The sequence below is a fragment of the Urocampus carinirostris genome, chromosome 15 (genome assembly GCF_059441175.1).
Source record: "Urocampus carinirostris isolate Australia breed hairy pipefish chromosome 15, RoL_Ucar_1.0, whole genome shotgun sequence".
In the NCBI taxonomy this organism is placed as follows: Eukaryota; Metazoa; Chordata; class Actinopteri; order Syngnathiformes; family Syngnathidae; genus Urocampus; species Urocampus carinirostris.
The window spans coordinates 19,231,250-19,242,362 of record NC_142363.1 but is presented as its reverse complement, the minus strand read 5'-3'; the positions used below and the strand labels follow the sequence as shown (position 1 = coordinate 19,242,362).

At 42.9% G+C, this 11,113-nt stretch overlaps 1 pseudogene; it reads right to left on the bottom strand.

Moving 5' to 3' along the window:
* Window positions 1-8,987: 8,987 nt before the first annotated feature.
* LOC148351779 (U2 spliceosomal RNA) lies at window positions 8,988-9,114 on the bottom strand (annotated as a pseudogene).
* Window positions 9,115-11,113: the final 1,999 nt, after the last annotated feature.

The following is an 11,113-nucleotide window of genomic DNA, read 5'->3' as shown; positions in this document are numbered from 1 at the left end:
TACTGGGAACATAGACGAAATAGACAACAACATACAAGAAAATGCATGAAAAAAAATAGATAAAGAAAAACAGGACGAAATGTTAAAAAATACACCACGAAATACCCGAACAAAATCCTCACCAAAATACTTGACTAAATAGACAACAAAATACATGACTAGATCAAAGTATATACGAATATACATGACAAAATGTACACCAAAATATCCAATAAATTCACAATAATATGCACAACAAAATGCATGACTAAATACACAACACATGGCAAGGTCTATTAAAAAGTACATGACAAAATGCACACCAAAATACATGATAAATTCACAACAAAATGCAAGACAAAATACACAACAAAACACAAGACAAAATACTAGACAAATACAGGATAAATTCACAACAAATACACAAACACATAACCAAATAAATAGCAAAGCAAATAAGAAAGTGATAGGAATGAGTGGAGTGGTGTTGTAAAAGGATAGTGGGATGCTTAGACCTATTCTAAGGGATGGGCAGGGTACCTGTATGATGCGGCAGGGGTAAACCAGTGAAAGCTGTCGGGCCCTGCTGTTGAACAGGAGAGTGTTTTGTGTCACCCTGACCCAAATGACATGGCCACTTGTTTGTGTCTCGTTTCATCTAGAGGGGCGGAAGCATGACCAACTTGTGTGCCGAGGTGCCTAACTTGTTTGGGTGTTTGGGCACTTGGGTTGGCCATGGTCTAAAATTTTTGTGTGTGTTTTTTGCTACTTTTCCCCCTTTTTTAATTTTCTATCACAACAAACTACTCGACAGTACATGACAAAATGCACACCAAAATACATGGCAAAATACACACACAGTGATTTGACAATACACACAAGAAACTATACGATAAATTCATGTTAAAATACTGTCATGATTTTGATGTGACCCAGCTGTGCCCGCTCTTTTGGCGCCAACTGCCACGTGTTCTGATTGGCTCCGATCAGTATTTGAACCCAGTCCTGTCTGTCCCCTTTCATCACTCCGTCTGCGAATCTCCGTGTATACTAGGCAAGCCTTTCTCGAACCTGACTCACCGTTGTCCCGTTTTTTGCTCCTGTTTGTCTCCCGCTACGACTTGTTGTGATCCCGACCACGTCTGCTCTCCCGTCCCGAATTACGATCCGTTTTTTATCCCGACCAGGTCGGCTCTCCCGTCCCGGCTTACGACCCGTTTCCGACCCTGACCACGTCTTGCATTCCCTGTCCCGGCTACCGACCAGTTTTCCACCCCCGACACCGCCATCGCTCGCTACTGAAGATCCACTTCCGTGTTCGGATCACAATCCGCATACGAAAGCGACTTTCTTCATACGCCCGGCAAACACCGGATCGTGGGGGCAGCCCTTCCTCTCTCTTTCAATAAAACTTGTGGTAAACCCCATGCAAGTGGGTCCCATTTTCCGTTCTGGTGCTGACAAATACTGGAAAAAGAAAAAACAAAATATATGAGAAAATACACAACAAAAATCAGGACAAAATACACAATACAATAAATACTGAAATAAATATGAAAATAAATAAACAACAAATTAAATGACAAAATGCATAAATGTATGAACAACATTTATTTCATACATTTAGGTATTGCATGGTTTATTGATATGTTTATTTATTTATATGGCATTCATTTAGTCGCTCAGGGTTTATTAATTTAACAGTATACATGAATTTCTCCATATGGCAGGATTGCCCCCCCTTACGTAGCAAAGTGCTATCCGTTTTGTGTGTTTTTGTCTCACTTTTTGTTATCCTTGTCTCAAACAGGTCGATGTCAGCATCAAGCTGCAACGTTTTGCAGCCTGGGCATTGATCTCTTCGGTTCTCCTCTGAAGCGTGGCCATTGTGCGGCACGTTCGCTTTTCTTTCCGCTGTCATTTCGTGACGCGTCGATCCGACACATTTTGAGTGCGCCAGCGGTAGAAAAATAACACACACCGCTGACCTCTTGCGCCCCTTCTACTCGGCGATCCCTGAAGAAAGAATGATTCAGCTGCCCACGTCTCTTAAAATGTCCACCGAGGGACGGGGCTATTGAGACACAAGGTGTGTGCGTGTGTTCATTTCAAAATAAGTATAGATCCACAGCTGGTGTCAGGTAAAGATATCGAGCAGAGCAGCCGAGGATTTATAGCGTGCGCAATTCATGTATTGTGAAAGGCTGGCAAGAGGCCACTAATAGACACTATTGTCAGCATTTCTTTGACCATGAGGAAAGATCTACATACATTTACAGTTAGAAGGTAAAGAGTTTGTTTTTAGATAACTACTGTACTTTCTGTTTTAAGTGCACTTTAGGCACCTTTAAAATGACAATGTAACAAATTCACATTATGTGAATTAGAGGTAAGATCTTTGGACCAGGCCCGAGCTGAGCCGACCCGGCCAGGTTCGGACTTAAAATATCAATCATTAAGTCGAGCTTCTCTCTTTCGCCATTTTTATTTATTTATTGTTTCGTTTTCTAATTAATTCATTATTGTTTTCTTACGTTGGAGGATCTAAACAGCATGCACTTACTTATACTTAAGTATGTCATGCACCAGAACATGATAAGGACCCAAACGCGTGACGTTACTCACACAAGCCCTTTATTTTACGAGAAATGGGGAATCACGCACGTTAGGCAGCAGACTGGTGTGAAATTATAGGAAGCCAGAGGCCGACGAGATCGATACCAATTGACCGAGTTGATATCGTACAGATGGGGTCGATATCAAACAGGACGGGACAGACAGGATAGATAATGAAACAGGATATCGAACATAACCAGGACAAATTAGACGGGAATGAAAACTGGGGAGAATAATATTCGGGACAAAAATAGACAGGAACGAAACTGGAAACCGATATTAAAAAGGACAAAAATAAACGGGAACAATACTGGTCAGGGAATAACAGCAGGGAACAGGACCGAGTCAAAATCCACATCTTGCGGGGCAGGAATTCGTTGACGGACTGACAAAGGAAAAATAAGAGCACTGAGCTTAAAAAGACGGAAAGCCAATCTGTCAATGAGACGCAGCTGGCACCACACGAGCGGGGCCAATTAGGCGCCATCATGAGAAACAGGCCTGGCGTTGTCGGGTCAATAGAAGATTGGATTTGGTTGCTTGGCATGGTACAGGTCGGAAGCTGCAGTATTTAATTTGGCTGCCAGAGGACAGACCTCACAAAAGCAGATTTTAATCTTTTTAGGGAGTATTTAATGGGCATGCTTTGAAACAAAACCTAGCTATAGACACCCACGGAGTCCTAAAGTAAAACTGTAATTTTTCACGAAAATCTCATTCATTTCCATGCCTATGAGTCTCATATAAACACACACACAGGCACGCACCTATCGCTAAAAAATCAGGTAGTTTAGATAGTAATGACCATCAGCCATAACAGATCATTTTGGTTGAAATTCAGGGGTGATTTTAGATTAAAAGCCAGTGTCTAACTGTTTAAAAAAATCTGCTTAAAGTGAATTACAATAATTCAACAAAGTTCAGGAGTGTCACCGTAAAACATTAACTGTACACTATAGTAACACTAGCTGGGAAGGAAGAGTGCGAAAGCAGTACTAGGAACCAAATGGACTGAACCATTTCAAGGCAGTGGAGTAATTCCCATGCTGCGTTGTTCACATTTTTTGTTTGAATTTGTTTTTATCTAGTGTTGTTCATCATATTTCAGCCTTTCATGTCTTTTACTGAGGAAAATATCATTTTAGAGATGCTATAATTTTTGGGGGTGCTTGGGTTGAATTTTGCTTGAAACAAAATAGTGGTAGAAAAAACCTGACAGGTAAAAAACTGTGTCTGCAATTGTCAATCTTAATCAACAGGCGCAGCATTCAATATCAATTAAATTGGCGTTAACATACACGGAGGAGTGAGACTGATATTAAGCTCTCCCATTCCTTTCATAAATGACTGATGTATAATAAAATATTAAAAAAATAAAAAAATGAAATAAATGCTTGGAATCTTTCTAACAAATAGTGTCGACTGATTGCATAGTGTGGCAGCAAGTGACTACAGACGCTTCCCTACTTACGGACGAGATAGGTTCCGGACGATCTTTCATAAGTTGAATATGTTCGTAAGTTGTTTCAGTGCTCTATTTTGTATGTTTAAGGTTTATTGAAGTATGTTTAAGGCTTGTATAAGTAACCTTTATTGTTTTGAAACTGAAAAAAAAAAACATTTAATAAAGTAATACGCTCTATAATGTTACAAAGCAGGCTGTTTGATAAAGCATATTACTGAAAATCAAAGCTCCACATCAGGTGTTAACATTTTGTGGTCTGTGAAGCCCTTTGAGACTTCTTGTGATTAAGGGCTGTACAAATAAACACGATTTGACTTGACAATAAAGATAAGTTTAACTTACTTTTAGAAGACTTAGGTGACTTCCTCCTCCGTGGTAAAAAGTTTATGAAAAAAAAGCGATCCAACCATTTTCTCAACCGCATCAAGCTTTCTTATTACACTTTAATTTCAAGAGATATGGCTTTACTCATATTTACACTCCACACCAACCATATTTAATGGATCCACAAGTTATCAAACAATAAAAATGTCAAAGTTCTTAGCACGCTAGAGATAAAGTGCAGTGTGTTTGTACATGAACTAGGAAGTGGATGCTGGGTGACCTCTCACAACGCCACGCGGCGGAAAGAAGAAATACACTACTGTCCTTACTCGGCAAAAGGTGCACAAAATATGAAATCTAACTTACAGAAATGTCCGGATATTTTTCGACATTCCGAAAAAAAATGATCGTATCTATTGTTTTGCGTGAGTCGAATAGTCGTAAGTAGGGGAGCGTCCGTATTCATGTGGTATATCTTTCCTATTGGGACAAAAACTGTGACGTCATACTATGTTGTTATTAGTCCGACAATTGTCAGCCCAATAATCATCCTTATTTATTGACTGGTGTCGGCATGTATAATTACCCACTACATGAAAAAAAAGAATGAGCAACATTATTTAAAATATGGGAAAAAAAGTAGAGGCTGTGGTCCGGATTTTAAAATATGTTTGGAAGGAATCAATAATTAACATATGAAATAACTCAATACAAGAGTTCATTACCGTATTTTCCGCACACTAAGGCGCACCTAAAAGCCTTTGTTTTTTTCAAAAGCTGACCATGCGCCTTATAGTACAGTGCGCCTTATATATGGATCAATATTAAGTCGCAAAGTCTTGCAACTAAGGCAAGCAGCCGCCGACTAGATTTTCCCCCGAAGGCGAAGTAGTCCGCGGTGTATGCTGGGATTTATATACCGGCATTTCATTTCCTAACCAGATTCAGATTCAGATTCAGATCTACTTTATTGTCATTCTAGTACACGTGTATACAGAACGAAATGTCGATACATCTGACCCGCACCGTTTCCTCGAATGTACATATATAAGTAAAAGTTGTATTGTATTATGGCTACGTATAGTATTTTACCATAGTGCCGATAGTGCAAGAGGAGTAGCTAACCAGATGTGCAAAATGGGCATTCAGGTTAACAAGTCAGGTAAACAGTAACATTAACACTGTAACAATAACGCTGTAAGTACAATAGTGCAGAGAGCAAATGTGCAAGGAGTGGCAAGCTATAAAGAACTGCCAGTAGTGCAAAAAGTCAGATTAGCAGCCGTTAAGATTTAGGTTAACTATATGTTAGATTGACCATTTAACAGTCTAATGGCCAGGGGGACTAGACTACTGCGGAACCTGGTGGTCCTGCACCGCACACTGCAGTACCTCTTCCCAGAGGCTAGCAGAGTGAACAGTCCATGATGGGGGTGAGAAGGGTCCCCGATAATGTTCTTAGCATGGGATAGGCAGCGCTTCTGGCCAATGTCCTGAATGGAGGGAAGTGTAGTCCCGATTATTTTCTCTGCTGTCCTCGTTACCCTCCTCACACTACCCCAGTCGGTAGCGCTGCAGCCTCCACACCACACAGAGATACAGCTGGTCAGGATACTCTCTATGGTGCCCCTGTAGAATGTGATGAGGTAGGGTGGGGGCATGTGGGCTCTCCTCATCCTCCGCAGGAAGTACAGGCGCTGCTGTGCCCTCTTAACCAGTGATGCAGTGTTCACAGACCAGGTGAGTTTGTTTGTAATGTGCACCCCTAGGAACTTGATACTGCTGACAACCTCCACAGCCTTGTTGTTGATGCAAAGTGGGGCATGTTTGGGCTGTTTTTTCCTAAAGTCGACAATGATCTCTTTAGTTTTGTCAACATTCAGGACCAGGCTGTTGTCCCTGCACCAGGCCACCAACTGCTCCACCTCCACTCTGTAGGCCAGGTCGTTGTCGTCCCTGATGAGGCCCACCACTGTTGTGTCGTCAGCATACTTCACGATGTGGTTTGTGGCGGACCTAGGGACGCAGTCGTGTGTCATCAAGGTGAACAGCAAGGGACTCAGGACACAGCCTTGGGGGGAGCCCGTGCTGAGGTAGATGACATCTGAGATGTTCTGACGTATCCGCACTGATTGGGGTCTGGCACTGAGGAAGTCCAGCAGCCAGTTCCGCAGGGGGGTGTTGAAACCCAGGAGTCTCATTTTGTCTACCAGATGTTGTGGGATGATGGTGTTGAATGCTGAACTGAAGTCCAGGAACAGCATCCGCACATGGGTGTTCTTCTCCTCTAGGTGTGTCAGGCTCAGGTGAAGTGCAGAGGAGATGGCATGGCGGCGCCCTGTATGGCTGCGGCTGCATCTGCTCCCGACAATTTCTCACATTCTGGTCAAAAACCCCAATCTTCGACTCAGTTTATGAGGGCGAACAAAGACAACTCTAACTGCAGATTAATATACGATCGCAGTTTTTTGCTGGATATGCGAACATCCAGAAATCCAGCGCAAATTTCGACGATCACTCTGGAGTGTTTACTTAGCCTCGGAGTGCTACGTCAACAGAACACAGCGGCCTACAAAGCAGCGAGTAAAAGTGGCAAGCGGAAGCGCTGTGACCGGGGAAGGAAACGAGGTTGTCGGGCCGGGCTAACGGCTCGGATGAAGGCCAAACCCTTCAAAACGCCTCTACCATCCATTTTCCTATCCAACGTCCGCTCCCTGGACAACAAACTGGACCATTTACAAGTGGAATTCACATCGAACCGCGAGTTGACGAACTGTTGTGCTTTAATTCTGACGGAGACATGGCTAAACTCATCAATCCCGAATGACGCTGTTAGCATTGTGGGGCTAACTGCTTTCCGCGCTGATAGAAGCGGCGAGCTCACCGGCAAAAGCAAGGGTGGCGGTCTATGCATTTATACAAACAACAACTGGTGTAGAAATGCAAAGATAATCTCGAATCACTGCTCACGAGACATTGAACTTTTGACGGTGATCTGCAGACCCTTCTACCTACCGAGGGAGTTTAGCGCGACCATCATTACTGCCGTGTACGTGCCCCCCAGCGCTAATACGAAGGAGGCAATGGACGTTCTCTACCGAACTGTGAGTGAACTGCAGCATGCTTACACCGAGTGCATTTTTATTGCGGCGGGGGACTTTAACCAGGCCAATATGAAAACAGTTCTCCCGCATTTCCATCAGCATGTAAATTTTGCTACAAGAGGTAGGAACACATTAGACCTGGCCTACACAAACATCAAAGGTGCATATAAAGCAGCCCCCCGCCCCCACCTTGGCTCATCAGATCACCTTTCTGTTATGCTAATTCCAGCATACAAGCCCCTGCTGACCAGAGAAAAACCTACAGTGAAGCAGGTGAGGGTGTGGTCTGAGGGGGCAATGGAGGCACTACAGGACTGCTTTGATTGCACTGATTGGGACATGTTTAAACCGGCTGCCACTTACAACAACAAAATAAATCTAGATGAGTACGCCATTTCTGTGTCAGCCTATATCAGTAAATGCGCAGAAGACGTCAGCAATACCAAAACTATATGCACCCGTGCCAATCAGAAGCCCTGGATGACTGCTGAGATACGCAAACAACTAAAAGTACGGAACCTTGTCTTTAAATCTGGTGACAAGGAGGCGCTGAGATCAGCGAGGGCTAACCTGAACCGTGCTATCAGACTAGCAAAGCGAACGCACGGTCAAAAAATCCAGGAACGTTTCCTCAATACAACCAACACCAGGGATATGTGGAAAGGCATTCAGGCCATTACCAAATACAAGCCAACCACCGCCCCAGTGCAGGACACTAGCATGGACTTTCTGAATGACCTCAACAAATTCTTTGGAAGGTTCGAGGCACAAAACGGCACCACTGCAGCGAAAGCGGTTCCAAATCAGGACGAAAGAGCACTCCACCTGGACTCAACCGACGTGAGAAAGACCCTGAGAGGGGTCAACACAAGGAAGGCTCCAGGCCCGGACAACATTCTGGGGCGGGTACTTAGGGAGTGCGCCGATCAGCTGGCTTGTGTACTAACAGACATTTTCAACACCTCGCTAGACCAAGCCAAAGTACCATCATGCTTCAAAATTGCCAACATCATCCCTGTGCCAAAGAAACCCCAGATCTTATCATTCAACGATTACCGGCCCGTTGCACTGACTCCTATCATAATGAAGTGCTTTGAGAGACTGGTTAAAGAGCACATCACCTCCAGTCTCCCCTCCTCATTCGACCCCTTTCAGTTTGCCTACCGGACAAACCGCTCCACCAGGGATGCCATCTAATCATCATTTGAATCAGTCACTATTGGCTAAAGTTATTCGGAGGTAAAGGGGGCGGATCCTTTTTATCATTAACAGGCTCGCATAGGCTAAAGGGGCGAAACAAAGCCTGCAATTGGCCGAAAAAGATGAATGTGGGGGGAGGGATTTTTAAGGGTTATTGTTCTACTGTATCTTCGTTATTCATTATCCATTATCCGTTATCGGTCAGTTCATAATACGCTACAAAGCCTAGGAGCCGGGACACTTACTCTCAGCCAAAAGGCCAAGCTAAGGTCCTAGCCCTAAAGCCTTGCTGCGATCATTGCGAATGCACCGTTCCCGGAGGTACTGCAATACCGGGCCGATGCGTGGAGTGGACAGAGCATGCTCCTATTCCATCTCCGTCCAATGGTATATAATTCTAAAACCACAGCTTCATGATCATGGTATCTCCTCTGCCAGGTAAGTATAACACCATGTCACGCACCCACTAAAAGATGAATGTGAATCACACGTTGGGTTGCACTACGGCATAGAGAAAACACGTTTTATTATTCTGTATTTGTAAATATTTTACTCTCCCATATACTACACTCACGGTTGTAAGAAGACCATGGTTACGTATCATTATTGAACGTGATGGCTGCAAGAGAACTTAGGTGAGCTATGCAACTTTATATTTTCCCGGTATCTTGTTTTAGAACGATCTTGATGTTTCTGTGATGAGTCTATTTTAAAACTAAATTCAATTCAAAGTGTTTATTGTCATATGCACAGTAAAGAACCTCGTTTCCCTGCACAATAAATTGCTTATTTTGCTGTCCACACAGTTGCCAGCAAAAAATAAAATGGAAACTAAGAAATATTTGGCATTTCTTGAATCCCAAGACTTTAACCTTCCGAATGATATTTGGAACGATGCATTTGAGTGATTGGTGACATCGTACAGACACCGTTTCCGTACATGTCTGAGACACGTATTTGCTTCTTTGCAAGCTTTCGGAATGTTAAGGGGGTAATAAGTTTGACTGAACTATCTGACTGTTTTGTCGACGTTCCCATTGTAGCGCCTTATAATCCGGTGCGGTTTATGTATGGAAATTATAGGACCAAAATTTTTTTTGGAGGGGTGCGCCCTATAACCCGGTGCGCCTTATAGTGCGGAAAATACGGTACTTGATTTTACTGATATATGGATATACATGATGTATTGCGCACACATTTGTGTCCAAGCATTTAACTCTTAAAAGGTTATTCGGTACCGCTTTGTTTACGTTCAACGATGTGCTGCCACACGTCACATCACAGCGCTCATCGTGCCGCAAGCGATAAACATCTATAAACAAAACCATTGCAAACGTGTGGCAGCCACATAATGTTGCTTTTGGATCGACCCGAGGAAGCGATGTGACCAATCATTCACAACGCCGCCGGCGTATGTATTATAGGTGGCAGGGGAGAGGATTGGCGCAGGTCTCTCCACAGCAACAGAGGACAGCCTATGGAAAAGGGTCCGACTACCTCCCCGAGATGGTGATGTCATCTGGGGGGAACGGGTATTTCCACGCGCTGTCTTGTACGCGCTTGCATCACCTTCAGGCTGTCCTCACTTATACTCTCATGTATATTGAATGAAGCCAACAACAAGCTCATGTTCGTAGCTGAATTATCTTGCGAATGTGCGTGTCGATATATTGATCGATCAAGGGGTGATAGAGGACCATATGCTTGGTTGATGATTTACATTGCTAACCCCTTGCTACCTAGCATGTAACAATGCACGTGTGTACCTGAACACACTGGTAGGCGTGTGTATCTTTTTATCATTTAACTTGTTTGGAAATCCAAAGGCAAAATAACATGCACGTTTGACTATCAATTTGCTGCAATAAATACATCCGGAAAATGTATTTATAATCGTTTAAATAGCTCGTTACCATGGTGACATGCAGTTATGTTTCTTTTATTTACTTTATGATTTATCTTGCATCCCTTCCAGGTATCACTAACTTTCTTGAAACTGAAATGTATGGGCAGTAAAAGCAAATAAAATAAAGCATATTTTTTAAAACAGGAAATGTTGGACCCCTCAAACACAACTGGGAGAGCGCCGATCGACTGAACAGCAAGACGAGATCGAACAGGGCATTATCGCCATATACTGTTAATAAGTGTTATTAGGCTTCCTTTGTTTTCTTCTTCTTAGCATTATTGGTGTGAAGTGTAAAGAACAGGCGAGCCATTACTTTTGAAATGAAAGTGGAAAAAGAAAGCTTGATGCGGTTGAGAAAATGGTTGGATCTCTTTTTTTTGCCACTTTTCACCACGGAGGAGGTCCTATTGAAGTGCTTCTTCCAAAGGTAAGTTAAACTCAATTTTATTTATCTATATAAAGCATATTATTTTCTAAAATGTTTATTGTTTAGTACAAAACAATACAGGTTACCTT